Here is a 19,467-nt window from a genome sequence, read left to right on the forward strand (position 1 = left end):
CAGATTTAAGAGGGTCGTTTTCTGTTTGCTTGCAAACACTGCAGAACTAATGCAAGTGTGATCTGTTCTTGTCGTAATGCTAATGCCGTACTCGTGTCTGGGCCACTGTGTTCTCAAAATTGTTCTTTCTGGTAATTAACAAAACCCACAAACCTCACCCAGTGCTTTCTCTTGATTTTAGGACCCTCTCTTCAATTTTCCTCCACACACACTGTGTTTGACTGACTTCCTACCCAGGGCAGGGAGAATCACAGACAGTTCTCACCCAAGCAAGGCTCTCTGCAGCCATCCTGCCTCACCTGCTGCTCAGGCCTCATCCCTCATGGGATGCCACACACTTCAGCTCCCAGCCCATCACACTGCCATGAAAAGCTGCTTTGGATTGGCTCAGAGCTCTAAGCAGAGCCGGGTTCCCTTGCTCTTTCATCTACAGTAACTATGGTTTGGTGGCCCATCTGTCAGCAGCCTCTAATCTGTTGGGATAAGTGAAATGAGTCTTTCTTCCTCCTCCAGAAGGGGTTTTGTGTGCTTCGAGTCCCACCGCAAATACACAATAGAAACTAAAATAGTTTTTCCAAAAACAATGCCAGTCTGCACTCTTGGTCTCATAAGCATCTCTGAAATTTTGTGCTTAAAAAGACAGTGATTAAGGCTACAAATGAAAGCATAGATTACTTAATACAACAGAATTAATTTTTAATTTCCAGCTAAAAAATAGACCCTCAATACTTTGATATCAAGGACTTTGAGGCTTCAAAAGCCCGAGCCTTTGGATCTTGGGACAAAAGAGACCTTAAACAAGGTCTGGCTGTTTTCCTGTTGGTACACTCATGCTGCCAGCATCTATCAATAGGAAAGTCATGGTTTGCTGCACTCCCCAAACAGGAATTGTTGTTCTTAGTAATCCCAACATCTACAAGAGAGGAACTGTCTGCACTGTGTTTTTGTACAAGCTGGTACTGCTCCATGGTAGCTGCTGTACTTGGAGGAAAGCTCCAGATCCAAATACATACGGATCTGGTCAGTGCCACAGAGCAGCCAACATGGACACACCTGTGGTTTTTCATTGGTTTCGGCACCATCCCACAGCATGCTCCACAGAAGACCATATGACTTTAGGACCCCAGGAGCCCAAGAAAAGACAACTCACCCCTCCCTGGGATGCACTATCACCTCCTCCACAATTTATTTCAATAATAACACACACAGTGGAATACAAAGCTGACGATCAATCTCATAACCATATTAAGACACTCCAGGGTGTATTTTATAGGGCTATTAATATACTTCTTAGGTGGTTAAAGTCACCCACAGCATCAATTAATGGCACCATAAAGAATGCTCTGTCATATCTTATGGCTTAAATAACACCCAGCAGGCTGGGCATGGGGGACGTGGGCACAATGCAAGAGCATGGTGTCTGACCACCTGGATGTGGGCACAGATATCCTGAAGGTAGCACGAAATCAGCACTCATTTTAAAAAGCAAGGTTTTAAAAAAACAAAAACCTCCCCAGTTAAGAAGCACAGATCTGATTAACTCTCACTGGCATTGTGCTCCTGAGCTTAACAGCTTCTTTCAGGCATACCTTCCCTACAGAAGCTGTCTCTGTTCCAGGATGTGATTGCTGTGGGTGCGGCTTTTTGGCACGGATGGAGTCGGTCTGTTCCCAGCCTTGTGGAGCTCGAAGAGTCCAGAGCAGAGGGGATAGGGCACAGCCTGTTGGTTATATTAAGGATCAGATTTTCTTTGCAAGGGAGGCTGAGCCTGCCACGTTTTAACTTTCCAAAAGATAATTGAAGGAAACCTCCACACAGTATTTGGGGCAGTGGAACGTGTAGGAGCATTTACCACTAGTATTTTCAAAATGGAAGAAGCCTTGACTTTTTTAGTCTTTCTTGTCTATGATCTATTCACAGAAGGAAGGAGCTCCTGCCCTGATCTGGTACATATTAAGTTTTACCACTTTGCATTCTTCCCTGGGAAATTTTCTTTTGCTATTTTAATGGACCCACATGAGTTGAGAGGGACTTTTCAGTAGGCAATAGCTTTACCCTACTATGCTAGTTCATCTGTGCCAGCTGATAAACTTCCCTCTTTCTGCTTCTACCGATGGAAATGGAGAAGGTCTACCTCTGATCCGTGCTATTGGAAGTCAGCACAACTGCCCGGACTCCAAGAGTCCTCCTTTATTCTCCCTTCCTTCTGCAGATACAGTGAGCCTCCTCGCATCTTCAAACTCACCGCCAGTTTTGCTGAGGCAAAAGAGACAACATTCCCTGTTCTTCCACTGCTTGGTACACACTATCTCCCTGTTCCATTCTCTCTATCACCTATTTTCTCCATGCACCTTCAATGCTTAAAACTTACTATTCTTTCCCTCTTTAAAACACTGAAGGCTAATGGGAGACAGCTAAATTAGGACAGCCTTCTGCTGTAAGTCTTTACAGTACCATTAGTTCACATCTTCAGTACTGTGTTCTGCATTGGGCCCCTCACTACAAGAAAGACACTGAGGCCCTGTAGCGTGTCCAGCAAAGGGCAGCTAAATTGGTGAGGGACTGGAGCACAAGTCTTATGGGGAATGGCTGAGGGAACTGGAATTGTTCAGTGTGGAGAAGAGGAGGCTCATAGGAGACCTTATTGTCCTCTATGACTGCCTGAAGTCGCAATAAGGCACAGCAACAGAACACGCTGAGGGTTTGGGGAAGAATTCCTTCAGAATTGGACGCATTCTTCCTTCAGCAGTGCTAAGCAGCTGGGAGGTCACAGCTGTAATTCTGGCAAAAGCCACAGCAGGCGAGGATGCAGCACGGCCCTGATCCTGCAGCCATCTGGGGAGCGGCTTTGCTTTGCTCTCGTGAGAGTGATTTACAGGCATCAGACAAGCCACATGTGTAAGGCTGAGCATACACACATAAATGTTCTCAGAAGCAGAGCCAATTAACACACCACAGATATCATTCAGTGATTTGGAAGATATACAACCCATCTCGTGTTTTGAAGCACGAGAATTCATTGCAGTGTCTGATGTTGTGTCTTCACAGAAATGTCCCTGATCAACTTACTGCTTACTGGTCCTGCAAAAGCAATGTCACACTGAAGCAACACCTACTTCACACAGAAGCTTGATCCAAAAAAAGCAGCATCTTGGATATGCGACACCACCCCTACAGTGCTTTACCCTCTTTGGAAAGATTACTATCATCTTTACTATTTATAAATAATAAAGGACAGAAGCCTCAGCTGGAATGGAGATCTCCCTCTGCTGAACACTGAGGGAGATACTCTTCTTCTCCAAGCAGCTCCAAAGAGGGACTGAGGGCCTGGGAGCAGGTCAGTGGCAGTCAGGATTAGGATTCCTGACTCCCTGCCTAGCGTCCTAATATTAGCTTGCATTGTCTCCCAGACTGTCTTGTAATTCTTTCACATGAACCACAGGCCTGAATTAGCATGTCTCGCTGCATAATCTGCCAGATCGTCCCGCGCACTAAATTAACCAGGGGCTGAGCAAACATCATGGGAACAGCTCTTGTATACTGTATGTGAGCTATGTTTCTTCCTGCAGTGTTGTTTGCTCTGTATTTTCCTAGCATAATCACAGAAGTATGATGGGCTGAGGGGCTGGCTGTATGCTCCCTCCTGCTCCAGCCTCACATTTCTCTGTGGCCCTGGAGATTAAGCCTGGCTTGGCAGCAGTGCTAACAAACCAACTCCAGTTGGGTGTCAGATGAGATAGTGAGCAGCAGCACAAGGGCTTGTATGAGCAGCAAGCAGCCTGTCCTCATGGCACACACTGGCATCCTTCATGTGATATTTACAAGCTTCTTCCCTTGTTCCACAGCCAGCATGACAATGGGCTTTCCTCTGCCACGTGGGCATCTTATCTTATGGCATCTCCGTGCAAGTTTCAACCTCCTCTCACGGAGAAAAATCTAGCTTCCCACTACTAGTAAGATTTGAATGACCAGATATGGGGAAAATGGTGCAAAGCCCACAAAGGTCACTGTTCTCCTCTACAAGTAAGGACATGCAGGCTCAGAACGTGAGCAGGGCTGGACCATGAGGAGAGGATGGAATGTTCAAGATGGCCTGCATAGTCCTCTGGACTCTGCCCTTGCACAGCTGCTAAGCCATGGGACTGGAAGATGTGTGGGACCTTGGGCAGGAGCAGAATGACAAGGGACTCGCTGAACACCATCCCTTCCTGGCAGCAGGATCGGCACAGTCAACTGTGACATCTGAGTCATATCCCTGGGAGGCTCCAAGAGGAAGCAGCTCCACCTTCCTGCTCTGCCCAGCCCAGATCCAGGCACCCACAGCACTGCCCTGCCCACAGCTTATTGCCAGACTTGTCATGGAAGAAATTTGAGTGCTGTCTCCATCAGGCAACAGGAACAGCTCAGCTCCAAGTGCTCAGCCCTCAGCATGAGATCTCAGAGGCTTTCCACAATCCAAGGCTTCTCAAAGCCTCACACAAGAAACACATCCATATAGCACCACAAGGATGATGAAGATTGCCTCCCATACATCTATGTATGCCAATAGTCACATCTCAGCACTGTTAGGCTCATTTCTTTTTTAACTGCTGTAGAAGTCTTAACACTTCTGACTTGCATCAAGTGAGCTTTTATTTGAAGATCTGGATCCATGGAAACAGAACTACATCACAGAGCAGGAAGTGGTTCACTCAACAGAGGACCAGAACTGGGATAAAGCCCATTGGAAATAACCTTGCATGAGATGTTGGTGCCTGCTCTTATGAGGTGTTGCTCCTCAATTACTCTTTGTCACAAAGCAAAGCAAAAAAAAATGTCCTTGCATTTCTAATCTGCTGGTTATAAAGCTGGTCCTAAAGTACATGGCTCTGTTTTCCATCTCCTGTATGTGTCACCAGGCCCTATGTACAACTTTACTGGCTGGAGATGAGTCACATTCATCCTCCACAATATGACAGGAATTAGACTCAAGGCAGAGTGGAAGGCTTGCTTTGGACAAGGTCCAATTTCAGCATGTTGATAACTTTGGAAAACACATTGCTCTCCAACAAGCAAGTTTCAGCTCCTAGATGATTCAGCAACAGCTCTACAAGGAAATATGGATGTGAGAAGTCCCCCTAGGAATTCCCACAAAATTCTTCATTAAAATAAAATGCCTTGGGCCCAGCAATTGGATGGAAACTGGGAGATGAGAGTTGTGCTTTCATGTCTGCAGAGACTCTTAAGAGCTGGGAAATTTTTAGTGGAGTTTCAGGGCAGGAGAGGAAAAAAATGTTATGGGTAAGAAGGCAGAAACCAGAGGGCTGAACAGGAGAAGGAAGGAATATGGAGCCCTGGGCTTGGTTCCAACCTCTTTGAATGGGCTGTAACTTCGTGGTCACTAAAAGCAGGAAAATACTGTGAGCAGGTAAGGGGAAAGTTGCAGTGAGAAACTTTTAAAAGCCATGTATGCATAAGGCAGCCTGAGAAATGTGAAGAGGCAAAGACAGCTCCAAAGCCCATCTGAGCACTTTGGGTTTTGGATGAGATCCACATCTACTTTAAAAAAAAAGATAATAAAAAGAAATATAAAAAGCGCCAAAGAACTGCCTAACACAAATTAATTCCTGAAAGGGCATAGCAAGCCAAAGATGAAATATTCATCTCCTCATCTGTTCTGACCTCTTCAAATTCATTATCCCGATGTTAACTTCAGCACCACACTTAGCTTCTGCCTGCATACAAAGTCAGTAGAGACCAGCTACCCTTGCTCAAGGTGTAAGGGTTTTTCTGAACACATTTCGACAGCAGACATAATGGAGGGAACTGAGAGCTATCAAACCACTGGAGCAGCATGAAGTTACTCTAATCAGTGTCTCTGAGCAAACTGCTTCATGCTTGGAAACACTTTCCAGGAGATGGCACAGCCCTGCTCCCCTCTTTCATCATTAGACCATAACAGCCACTTGACCCACCGTGCCCAAGGGAGCTGTACAAGGGTGGATAGTACCTTCTGAGCACACTCTCGCAGAGCAACATCCTCTCATTGTTAAGTTCTCCAGCTCATACCCAGCTGAGCTCATGCTCACCTACACACAGCCTTTGGAGAATCCATCATCATTTCCATGAAGAAAATCCTGTTACATTTCCCTGTGTAGCACATAGCTGACCCTCCATCCTCCAGGAATCCCACCATGGCACTCAACTTCTTGGAACACCCTACACTTCCAGGCTCTAATTGCTACTTGGAGCTGACATTTCAAAAGATGCCACTTCATTCTCTCATTTGTGTAGAGCTTGCTTGTGTTTTTTGCTTACTGCTGCCTCTTCCCCAGAGCCCTCATTAATGAATGCAGCATGCTGATGACCTCTCCATTATAAATAGTTTAATATTTTTAAATAAATACAAGCTGGTGCTATGGTTGTGGGTGTTTCATCCAGCCTGCAGCACAAAGAGCTAGATCTGACAGAGGCAACCACCACTTTATTTGTCTTGCTGCTGCTATTCATCAGAGAAAGCAAGTAGAAGGGGCCAGCACCCCCATCTAGCAGCGTACAGCAGTGGAAGTCTTATTTTAAATGCATCGCAAGAAGCAGCTTCTCATCACAGTGCAGCAGATGGAGGCAATAAGGAGAAAACTTTCTGGTTGTTATCCAGTTACTTGAGATCTACAGCACTGCAGAACTGTTAGCAAGCCACAGAGTGAATCAGAGGAAGGTGCATGGGGGGGGGGTTCTTTTATATGGGTTTCCACTGCATTGCAACAGAATTAACACATTAGCCTGACATTTAGCTGATATAATTTATTCCTAATATGGGAGCAAAATGCATTCTGAGCAGTGGCATTAAAAATCAGAAGTCAAGCCAAACGTGACAATGAAGAAAGAGAAAGAGCCCACATTCAGGTCAGATTTTGCAATATGTCAGATTTTTTCAGCCCAGTAACTTTTATTGTCCTGATTTCCCTTCCTTCCCTCTGTGTGTATGCAGATGTACTACACAGATCACGGTGGATTCTATCCAGACATGTTTGTCCCTCACAGGCATGCAGCAAAAGGCTCACAGGACTCACCCAAACGGTACCCAGGGACTGTGCTTGCTCCCCAGTGGCACAGTGCCAGTCCTGATGCTCCTCATCTTCCATTCCCAGCCCACAACTGCACCAAAACATGGGGTGTGAGCAGGGCCCACTGCCAGCCGAGTCATTTACAGCAATAAAACCCATCCCTGTGGACAAGGAGGAACAACAATATCTGATACCAACTGTTCTTCAAATGTTCCCATTCCAAGAAGGGTGCTCCTGGGCTTAAAAAGCATCTCCCAGAGCTGAGAAACCCTAACCTTGCTGCCACACACCTCTGAGCATCGGACAGGCCTGGACTGCAGCACTGCAGTTAGGAGCAGCAGGGTACATGGGTGCACTCCCAGGGAGCCTGTATGGCCATGGGAGCAGCAAAAGATCTGCTACCCCCAGACTCACAGCAAACAGATGTATAGCAAAAAGCCTCTCAACCAATTTTCTTTGCAGAGAGCAACACAAAACCTGCCTCAGCCTGAGAGCTCAACTCAGGACAACAGAAGTATAATTACATAATTGCCAGTAAATCGTGTTATTTATTAAAGTGCTTTGCATAGTACAGCAGCCTTCAGAAGAGGCAATCCCTGCTGTGGGCAGGTCTCCCCCACGCCACCCTGCTTGTCAGACCAGCTCCTGGGGAGGTGACAGCCTTGGGAACATGTGAGTGCCCACAGCCCCCATACTGCCCTCTCTTCTGCTTCCCAATGGCCAAGCACTCATGTTAGTCTTGGATCACTGAGTGCCCAAATGGTGATTTTATTATGTAAGATGTGCATGCACATACACATGTGTATATATATACACACAGAACCCTGTGGAGTTAACCTGCCCTGCAAGACAGGGTGGGAATAAGTGCTATGTTATTAACCTCTGGGAAAAAATAACTGAGGGCATTGGCTAAGAAAGGGACAACAGCCATTAACCATCTTCCCCACAGTTCCTGAACTGCAGTTCACAAAACATTATGTTCCTAATTAAAAATCAGGAAGTTTTAATGTCAGAAGTGGCTTTTGAGACAAAGCATAGGTCTTTCTGCTCGTTAAAATATTCACTGCATATAATTTCTTTGCCCTTAACTGTGAGCTTTAAGGTTCTTTCACAGTTAGGTAGGTAATTGGCACAGATCTCTCCCCATCACGCAGCTCTTGCAGTGCTGCTGGTCTGGCTGCACTGTGGGTGGATGCTGCTTTTCCTCAAATCCCTTTGGGGACCACAGCTGTGGGTCCCCTCACACAGAGCACAACATGCTGGAAAGCTACATCCCAGCTCTGGGCAGCTCCTGGGCACCGGGCAATTCACCTCCACTCTGGAACCAGTCCACCAGCCCGAGGGAGGATCAGGGAAGATGCTCCTTAATATCATCTATACCACTTGTACTCAGCACTGCAGCTCAAGGCACATCTCATTTGAAAAGTAAAGACTTTCTCTGAGTTATTTCCCATTGAAAGAAAAGCAATAGGGTTCTTTATCCAGATTTATTCACTAAGGCTAAATAAGGCTTAACACCAAGATCACCTGCCTTCCAGTTATGCTTCATTGACAAACAATCCCCTTTCCATTTGTGTTTCAGATGCAAATTCATTAAGTCCAGTGTTTTTTGCATTTCTCACAACAAATGCAGACATATTTGCTATCTCAGATGGGGGGGAAATGCTGAAGTGGCTTTTTCCTTCATATCAAACACTTTTCCTCTGTGCCACAGCTGAGGGACCTAAGGACTCCTGTCCCACCCCAGGTGCTGCAGGGACACAGAGTCCCCACTTCCCTCCAGAAACCTGCCAGTTCTAAAAAGAGGCTATGAGAAAGAAGAGGGTGGACTCCTTAGCTGGGTTTGTTGCAATAGGACAAGGAGAAATGGTTCAAAAAAAAAAAAAAAAAAAAAAAAAAAAAAAAAGAAAAGGAGATATTTAAATTGGATATAAGGAAAAAGGTGGGTTTTTTTTTTAGGATAAAGGTGGTGAAACATTGGCATAGGCTGCCCAGAGAGGTGTTGGGTGCCTTGACCCTGGAAACATCCAAGGTCAGGCTGGACAGATTCTGAGTACCTGATAGGGCTGCATGTGTCCCTGTTCACTGCACAGGTGTTGTAATAGACAACCTGTAAACGTCCCTTCCAACTCTATACCTGCTCTAGGTCACCACGAGCATAGCCAACATCCCAGAGGAGATGGGATACATCTATCATGTATGAACGTACCACAGTAGCTTCCCTACATGCACAGGTGGCAACAAACCCATTTCTTCCTGAAGTTAATGAAGAAAAATAAGATGTAAAACCAAGTCATACTCTGTTTATGTACTTAATTCCCTGCACACTTAGATAAGAGCATGCCTGTGGCCTATCCTACACTGCATCTGACTCTCATTAGGTGCAGTGATTCCTGCTCAATATGGTTTTATTGCTCCCAGTGACACAACCCCAGCCAGGCAGCTCCCTCCCTGTGCCTGCTCCAAGCAGATCCATGTCAATGAAGCTTCCTAACAGAGCACACACAGATCTGGAGGTACACAGGGAATTCAGCTATTTGGGCACAAACCCTCATCTTAAGGTGTCTTAATATTTCATTTTTCAATTAGTTTATTTGATTAAAGAAACTGATGTTCTGGGATGGGAGCAAAAACAGAGTTCTTACTTATGTTCATGGCTACTTTCAATTGTGTCATATAGAGTGCTTGGGGCATTTCACAAACATCCATCCTGATGGTAATCCTGCTTATAAAATGCAGGTTTACCTTGCAGCAAAAATCCCTGCAGTAATCAGCAGGAGAATGATTTAATATATTCACAGACTTTTTTTTTTTTAACTGGCAAAGGAACAGGAGAGCTATGGATTTGCCCTAAACCCAAAATTCTTTTGTTAACACTGAAAAGACTGAGGGAGTTATTCATACAGAACAAAAACATTAGCTATCCATTGCTGAAGTAGCAATAGAATATACAGGCTTAAGCTGAAAAGAATAAATCAGTTTTTGATTCACAACTGAGATCTCCTCACAGCCCCAATTTCGTGGCACTCTGCATGACCAGCCCCTGCCAAGAAAGAAGCAACCAAGAACTAGAAGTCCCTTACCAGCTTCCTGGCTCAAGAAGAGTAGAAGGGCCCTTCAGAACAACCACAGACATCCGAAGTCCACAGCCTCACTGGCTTCTAGGAGCAGCACCAGGGCTACCAACTTATTGCAGCAGAGCACTATGGTATCTCCTTCCTGCAGAGAACTCTGGGGATGCTGTGCTGCCTTTATATGTATTATCACAACTACCCTACCACCTGGTGGCAGCCATTAACTCAGAGTCGGAGGCAAAAGTGGTTTGGGAAGGGGTGAAGTTTAAGTGAGAAATAGAAGATGTATTCAAATTCTGAGCAGTGAGGGTCTATGGAAGCAGAAAACATTCATGTGCCATGCAAGTGAAATGGCTAATTAGATCAGCACAAGCATAGCAGCTGTGAGTGAGCCACGGGTCAGAGATTGTGGAAAAAGGCAGGCATGGAACTGATTAATTGAAGGTAGCTGTGATCTGTCTACCAATAATTCAATCGAGCAATTAGTACTGGGCAAGGAAGTGTTTCTGCACTTGGAAGATTTGAAAATATTTCTTTATCTCTGGACAAATGAAATGAGAACTGAAAAGGAAAAAAAAATCAGCTGAAGTCTGGCCTGAATCTCTAGATAAGTTTGAAAAGTACCTTTTCCACTCTGGCCTTATTGTAATTACTTTATAATTATCTTACCTCTGAATATGAGAAAGATGACTCAGAGTGGATATCTGGAAAGCAATTTCATTTTAAACATTGAAAATATTTCAGGCTGTTAAATAAAGCTATATTGAAACCCGTCTTCTTAAAGTGAAAAAGACATTTTCAACAAGTCAGCATTTGTTGTGCTTTTTTTTTGAGAAACAGTCTTCCAGCTAAAAATCCTTGATCCCCTCAGTCATTATCCATGGCACGTTACCAAGCTCTAAAGGCAACAGCTTTGGAGAAGGTCATGTTTTCTTAGTTATCTTAAATGAGACACTCTGTCAAACAGCACTTATTAATTATCCAGACGTTGAAAGCAAAATATGACCAAGGGAAGTGGGACAGGACGGTCGCAGTCCACATCTCCCTCACCTCCTCAATCCACTACTTTTCTTCTTTGTTTTAATTATTTTAGTTATCTTAAATGAGACATCAGTCAAAAACACAAGCATTTCTCCAAAGGGGAGACATAGGAGATAAGATTTCAGTTGACCCTTGAATTCATAATGGAGTGACTCAGTTTCCTATGACGAAAAGTTTAACTTGTTAGGCAGTAAGATTCCCCAGAAAGTCAGGAAAAGGCTGAAGCAGAACCTGCTGCAACACTGCACAGGCACAGCCTCCAGCACAGAGCAAAGCTTTTTGAAAAGTACTCTGTGGACAAAGAGCCCCAAAATCACATCCCAGCACCCATACTGCTGCCAGAAGCCCTGGTTGATGATGGCAGAACAAGGAGGAGCCTGGGGCACTCCTTGCTCCAGGAGAGGAGCAAGCAAATCAAGGTGCCCTCACGCCTAAGGGCTTCTCCTCTCCCTGTAGAGAAGAGACCTTTTGAAAAGGGACCTGCAGGCTGTACAGCTCAGCCCAGCTCTGGTCCCAGCAGCCTGGTGACACCTCCCCTGAGCAAAGGACACAACACGGAAATAGCAACATGTCTCAGCAATTGGCACTCTGCTGGAAAGGTGACTTCAGTTTGCCCTTCGGCCCAGGGACAAAGGACTGGCAGTGTGATGATGGGAGCTGTTTGAGTCCTGCCTGGCAAGAGGGGAACTGGCAGAAGCACCACCTGGCTTTTTTGCAGCAAAGAAACAAGGTCAAGGACTCAGCTCATTCCATCTGTGGCATTTATATGCTGTAATTTATTTAACAGTAGGAACAAGAGGCCCTATCAGAAACCAAGACCCTCATAGTCCAGGAGAAACAGGAGAGACCAAGACCTCTAAGCTGCTGTTCTCCAACTCCAGCTCCCCACATCCCTCCCCTGGGAGGGCTTTGCCATCAGTGATGATGGACCTCCAGCCATCCTTTCTCTGCAGAGAGCCCTCAGCAGCCACCAACAAAGCCCCACAGCTCTGCCTCCAGCACGGACGGACCTCACTGGGCACGGGGTAGGAGACAAGGCAGGTGCAGAGGCACAGTGGAGCAGCCCAAAGGATGGGAACCAAGATTCAGCTGTGGCTTGCCTCATTGGGCTGTTATTGTACAGGAACTTACTCCCTTCTCCCCAGGCACATTTGAACTTCACTGATGGTATCATTCAGCTAGCCTTGAGCCTTTTGGATGCTGTAAGCATCCTCCTGCATGAATTATGCCCTCAGTGAAAAAACAACTTCCACTCCCAGTTACATCAATATAAGCCTTCAAATGATGAATTCAGCTTTTCATCAGTGCTTTTGACAGACATAGGCTCCTTGAGCCCAGCTTGGCTGTGGCTCAGACATGGATTTCAGCGGTGCTGTGCTGTGAACATAGCTTTCCTCCCAGTCTTAACTCTGCTCAACCTCTGCTAGTTTGGGATAGTTGGGGCACAAAGTACACTTTCTCCATCTTTTCACCCCATTCCATCCTTGCAGCATTTAGGGAAGGATTCTGGTCTTCTCATTCACTCCATAGAATCATTAAGGTTAGAAAAGACCTCTGAGGTCATCAAGTCCAACCATCAACCCATCCCTACCATGCCCATTAACCACATCCCTCAGTGCCACATCTCCATCAAGCCAGTTAATTCCTATTGGAGATTCATCCGTCTCTGCCACACATAAAAATTGCACCCTGGATAGAAAAAAAATTATTAAAGACGGAGATGTTCTCTGCAAGCATAGCCCAGGAAGATTTGGAATTATGGTTTTCCTGGGCTCATTTATGAATCGTGGTCACTCCAACATGGTTCTTTGCTGTGAAATGTCATGCTGAGACATTTGATGTAGTCAGCTTGGTAAAGCCAAACTCCCACTGAAATGAAAATGGCTTTTCCCCAGGCAACAAGGGTGTTCAATTGGCCCTAGAAACTCAGGATATTGGTTATAGATAGTTAAAAAAGAGGAAAAGAAGAAAAAAAAAAAAAAAGAAAAGAAAGAAAAGAAAAGAAAGAAATCTCCCTCTGGATTTAGTGTATAGTCATTAACAAGGTGTCCCACAGGTAGAACATGATTTATTGAAAAACTAAAGAGAATGTCCTGGTTTTGCTAAAATGGAAGTTTTTGTTCTACTTGGGGTACTTTATATGAAACAGATGCACAGTCGATAAATCACGCTGTCCTGCAGTAAGGATAGACTGCATTTTCTGTATAAATTATCTTGCTCTCTGTAGGCAAGAGCTAGGGATGAATACAGGGGTACTCTCACATCCTAAAAATCATTGATTATTATTGTTGTAGAAAATAAATCCCTTGGCTTGCAGGATGTAGCTGTGGCAAGAACAGTCGATGCAAAACTCCTTACAGAAATCACTTCCAGAGTAAGAATTTGATTAAAAGATGAAACAATGAGGATACTTGAAATTTATGACCAGCAGGACAAGCTGCTTTCTCAAGTTTCCCTTAGAGTGTTTCAAATGGCTGCCCCCCAATAAAGCAAGCCCATTCAAATACTTCTGCAAGCTGAAAACCTATTTACAAACCTCTTTTTTTTTTTTTTTTTTTTTTTTGGCAATGCCATTAATCAGTGCTCAGGCAGCTTACAGCGCGCTGTGAGGTTCAGAGTGACGCTGAGCGGAGATGTAGCAAGGAAAGCAGCAGGACCCGCCAGCCGAGAGAGGAATGGTCTTTGTTGGAGAGCTGCTAAAATATGTATACAAAAAGCCATAACGTGGGTGGCTTTATACAGAACTTAGAATGCAATAGGATATTGCAGTTTTTCAATAAAACCAGTGAGGAGCAGTGCCACGGGACAGGATTTCCTGGAGCTTACTGCTTACGAATGATAAATATGTAAGACACAAGGCAGAAGTTCACCAACCACTGTTCCTATGTGGCTGCGTTTAACTGTGGTGTTTAAATATGTTTCCTTGCTTCCCTTCCCACCATGTTCAGTGAATTGTTTGGAAATGGGGTGTTTTCTTGAAAATGCCCATGAGAATGGTGAGCATGGCTGGTGGTATGGCACAGAGCAAAGATCTGAATGGAGCCAAGCTGAGCCCTGCCTCTTCCCTTGCTTTTCTTCATTTAAACTGCATAAGCTGCAGATGAAAAATATATAAATAGGGATTCTATATATAGTCCCAGGATAAAACTGTAGTTCATTTATGACAGCTGACAAATCTAAAATGGGCAATGTAAGTGCATTACAAAATGATTAAACCTTAAGTTCTCTCCCCTCCGGCTAGAAGGGCGCATTAACATTACATTACCCACTGAATAATGTAATCTGCTGCAGTTTTCTGCCAATTCAGAAATATAGCCAAAATAGCCCTTTCTTTTCTATTTACAGATGGAGTCTCAAAAGCCATCTTCCTTGCGGCAGATACAGGCATCTACTCATTTAAGTTTGCTCAGATTCAATAAAATCCGAATCCTACTGAGTTAAAGTTGGATTGAAGCATATTCTTGGTTTTAAGCCATACAAATGGCACGCACGCCTAGGCTTAGGCCCCTGCTCATGGGATTTCGGAGGTATCGGACTACATATCCCTGGAGTTGAGACTGAAATCAATACCTGGCACTTGTGAGGGATGTAATGGATTCAATCTGACCGAAGCTTTAATTGCATTTTTCATTATGATACAGGCTTTTCTATGTCTTGTGTTTAGGTGTTTCAGAGCACTATATAGAGGATCATCGAATATCCTCATCGATCAGTCTCCTGTTCAGGGTGCTGCTCTCTACAGCACAGCAGTCAGACAGGTGGATGGAGATGGGGTGTCTCAGGTGTCCCCTTGGCCATCTTCCAAGTTGCAGAGTGCAGAGGTGAAGCAGTAATAATTTACTTCCAGATTTACAATCAACTTGATTTTAAGATACAATGGCATTAGCTCTTTCCTAGTTGCAGTCTCATGGTGGCATGATACAAGTTGAAGGACATGGGGAAAAAAAAGAAATATGTTGAAGAAAAGGGTGTCTTACAGAGAAGTTTAGGTTTGTTGGTTTGTTTTCTCCTGGGATCTTATATATGTTCAAGGGACAGCAAGCTGTTTCCTAAGAAGCAGATTCAGAGAGTCCAGAAAGGAGTAAAGGTCCCTTTGGATTTTTGCAGGGCTGCTTCCTCACCTTGTGGTTCAAACCCTACTTTATGGCACTGACACCATTTAATACACCACGGTCCCCTTCGGCTCAAGATGATAGGTAATGAAAGCCATGCTAAAAATGGAGTAAATATTATCTTTCATGTCCTGTGACCTTCAGGATTTGGCCAGGACTTGTCCAGGGCACACATCTCATCCAGCTTCCCAGGGAAGGCACCAGTTCAGAAAGCCCTGGGGGAAACTCCCTGAAACAGCCTGTGCTCAGGTCACGTAAGCAGTACCTGTTTTTCCAGAAAACTCAAAGCTGTGGCTATAAAGAAAGCCAGCTATCAGCCTTCTTTTTAAGCAGCTTTAGTGCAGATAGGAAAGAAATAACATCATCCCATTTACATATGGACTCTATTTTTCCTAGGGAAAAAAAAACACACTTCTTTCAAAAAGTGCTGTCCTGTCAATACTGTTGCTGTTCACAAAGAGGAGCTATCTGACAATTCAAGCTAAGATTGGCATCTTACTAATATCTCAGTATCAATTGTTAATGCAATTTAAAGTGGAGAAACTTAAGGAATAGGTGTGTGGATGTGAGAAAGAGTAATTCATCAGAATTTAGAGCATGTTAGAATACAAGAATGTGTGGGTAGCTTCTCCTGCATGAAGAATTGCATTGAAGTGCATAGTAAGACAGCTAATAAGCCTCCTGGTAGCAGAGATCACTTACTTCCCCATTGCAAGAGATTGAAAGAATTGAGAACAATCTGAATTTTCCTTCATTTCCCTCAAAGAGTAATAAAAAAGCTAATTTGACTGGTTATTACTGATAACACCCTACTTATTACCAATAGCCCAGTGCTCCATCCCTCCTGTGTCCAAGAAAGCTGTCTCTGGATGGGTGCCCATTACAGACCCCCCAGGCTAACATGGTTCCAATTGCCCAGAGCCACTCACCCTGCTGAGCCTGGCCATGCGGTGCTGGCCCCATGCAGCCCAGATGCACCTAATAGCATCTCCTGACTCCTCACTGACCTACAATCACAGCTGCCCAGCAGCTTAATGCAGTGCTACTGGTTGGAAAACTCACAGACCAGCATGTGTGCCCAGCTGGAAGCTTCTTAATGGAGTCCCCTCGCTTTGAACTTGATTCCAGTGTTAAACACAACCACAGAAAGGTCTGAGATATCTTCAGTGTGCAAGTGCTGGGAAAAAAAGTTATTATCGATATGATCAGGTGGTGAAGTATCCTCATATCAACCAGATTTTGGGTTTCAGGCTGCTCTGTGTCCTGTGCTGAGCTGCATCCCTGCCCCGGCTTGGGTGCTTTGGCCAAATGTATTACCTGTAATAATTTGCCTCATATACACAACTGCCTTTCTGGATATATTTTGAAATATTTAATGATGTGTGACTGAAATGTAGTGATATCTTCTTAATGGAATGCAAGGGAAAGCTCACACACACATGGAGACATCTTATCTGTATTGGCAATTAATAACCAGGAATTAAAACAAAGCATAAAACAAAGTGTTTTAGCTAAAGCCATGGGATATGAGCCCACAGTTCCAGTCCAGACAGGTTTCCACGAGGCTTTGTTGGAGTGAAATTCAGATGACAAGGAGCTCTACCTTTTAGTTATTCATTTCTTGTAGACCCCGGGCTTCTTGGTGTTCTGGTGTTCCTCGGTTCTCTTAACATCCTCATTTTCATAAAATCACATTGATAGAGATTTTTTTCTCATATCTGTACACTTGTTTTAAATTGGAATGGTCAAATGTGAATTGTTTGAGTTACCAAAAGTGACTGCAGGCTGCTCTGGACATGGCACAAATGTTTGTTCCAGGATCTAATCCTCAGCAGTTCACTTGCATTGTGACTCCAGTCTTTATGGAGTCTAAATCAGCTTCTCTTATGCTTCTCATCAATTTGACAGCCAATTAATAAGTTCAACAGCTATCACCAATGCTGTACCATTAAGAAATCCATTGCTTTAGGTGACAATTGATGCAAGACTGTGCATTCTCCAAAGCGAATGCAAGCTAGATAAAAAGTCTAAACCTAACTTGGTTAAAATAAATTTGTTTTGGGAAAAAAAAATAAATCACTGGAATACCTGGGTTGCATTAGATTATCCAGTTTACAAGGCCAAACAATAAAAAATATTGAAAATGCTGCTCTTTGATTTTGCAAAATTACTTTAGTGGATTCCTCTTGTTTCAAAGAAAGAAATCCAAAGACCAAAAGTAATTTAGTTTCATCAATTCATTTTTAAACAGAGATCTCCTGACAACCCTCAGCATATTGCTCTTACATGATCAGAATAAGTGAAAAGAAAATTTTCCATCTCCTAGCAAAGCTAAACTTCTTCCATTGCTCTTGAATACAATGAGAAATTGCTTTTCAATATTAGGCTCACAGCACGCCTTCACTAAGCAGAAATACTATTTACATTCTTCCTTAGAGAACTTTAAATTAAAATCATTAGCTACCTTACATAATTTAAGCTGCAAAGAAAACAATATATAATTAAATGTAGGTCACAGGAAAGTGACTGTAAAATTGAAATATAAATGAGCAATTTCAGAAGACTATCTCCATCTCACCATGCCTCGTGGTGCGTATTTCACCCTCCCTAAAGTTTTAATAAAAGTATCGTACTGTCAGCACCTAGTAAATATTAAAATAATAATATATGCCATAATTACTTTCTAGACATTACTAACGTGTTCCCATCTGCATAAAGCTTGGTTCTCAAATTACATCAAATCCTTAGAGAAGAGAAGAATGGTTTCCCGTTTGGCACCCTACAGGAGGAGCCGGCGCAGCACAAAGACTGGGTGCCAGGGTCCTGGTCCTCAGCTCAGGAGGCCTGGAGGGGAGCAGACCATAAGTCAGAGCGATGTTAATGCAGCTCCTCCCCTCCCACCTCAGCTGTACTGTTGCTGCAGCCTCACAACCATTTTGAGGTGCAGACGACCCAGTTGGAAATGCTGTGGTTCCCATCCCACAAGTAGCTGTGTAAATCTATCAGAGGGTTCATAGAATTACAGAATCTTTAAGGTTGGAAAGAAAACATTAAGATGTCCAAGTCCAATAATCCACCCATCCCCACCATGCCCACTAACCACATCCCTCAGTGCCACATCCCCATGGTTCTTGAACACCTGCAGGGACGGCGACTCCCCCACCTTGCCAGTGCCTCATCACTTTATTGAAAATATTCCTGATATCCAACCTGAACCTCCCCCGGTGCAACTTAAGGCCATCACCTCTCATCCTATTGGCTTTTTTGCTTTGGCACAAAAATGTGCATTCTAACTGAAGGGTGGCCTGTTGTTTTGCTCCACCTGTGCCACCTATGTCCCTTTGTTTTCCTTTTCCTGTTTATTTGGGACGTTCCTGCTGAGGGCCCAGCCAGGGCTTTGAGAGGAGATAAGCAATCGGAAAGAGGAGGGCTTGCAGCACTGCTGTTTATTGGGGCCCATTGCCACAGACATATGAGCGGTGATTAATTGGTCAGCTGGGGCACATGAGGCAGTTTCCTGACCTTGCATTTGTGTCCTGTTATCACATGGAAGCTTTTAGAGGAAGAAACTAAAGGTAACAGAAGAGACGACAAAGCCCTTAGTCAACAGGAAAAGGTTCTGAGTGTCAGACTGCTGCTGGCTTCAGGGTCAGCATTCTCGGCACACAGCTGGAGTGGTAGCACATCTGCAGGCAGCCCAGGTGACTGCTTCTCATCTGGCATGTCCTCAGCACCTGGTGTGCACTTTGGGAATGACACCAACAAATCTTGCATGAGCAAATGCTGCAGGAAACTGCTCGTGGAGTACTTACGGAGAATTATGGAATCATTTGAGTTGAAAGGGACCTTTAAGGTCATCTAGTCCAACTCCCATGCTCTGTAATACCAAAGAGGTCACGAAAAGTACTTCTGATTTCTTTTCTAGACTACATATTATTTCCACACCATTGCCTCAGCTGTTTGGGATGGAAATGGAAGCACATTTAGATTTAATATTTTAAGCTAAAACCGGAGATAAGTGAAAACACGGGTTGTTCTGACTCAACTCCGTTGCAGCGTAAAACCACGAGTGTGCCACATCCCTTTGCAAGGTCCTTAAGGGGAGGCAGGGAAGCAGGTAGGTGGGATAGCTCCAGCACCAGGTTTGGAGATTGCAGCCTGGTGGCAGTCTGGGAGGAACAGAATCATAGAATC

This window comes from Phasianus colchicus, chromosome 11 (assembly GCF_987193195.1).
Source record: "Phasianus colchicus chromosome 11, bPhaCol1.hap1.1, whole genome shotgun sequence".
Lineage (NCBI taxonomy): Eukaryota > Metazoa > Chordata > Aves > Galliformes > Phasianidae > Phasianus > Phasianus colchicus.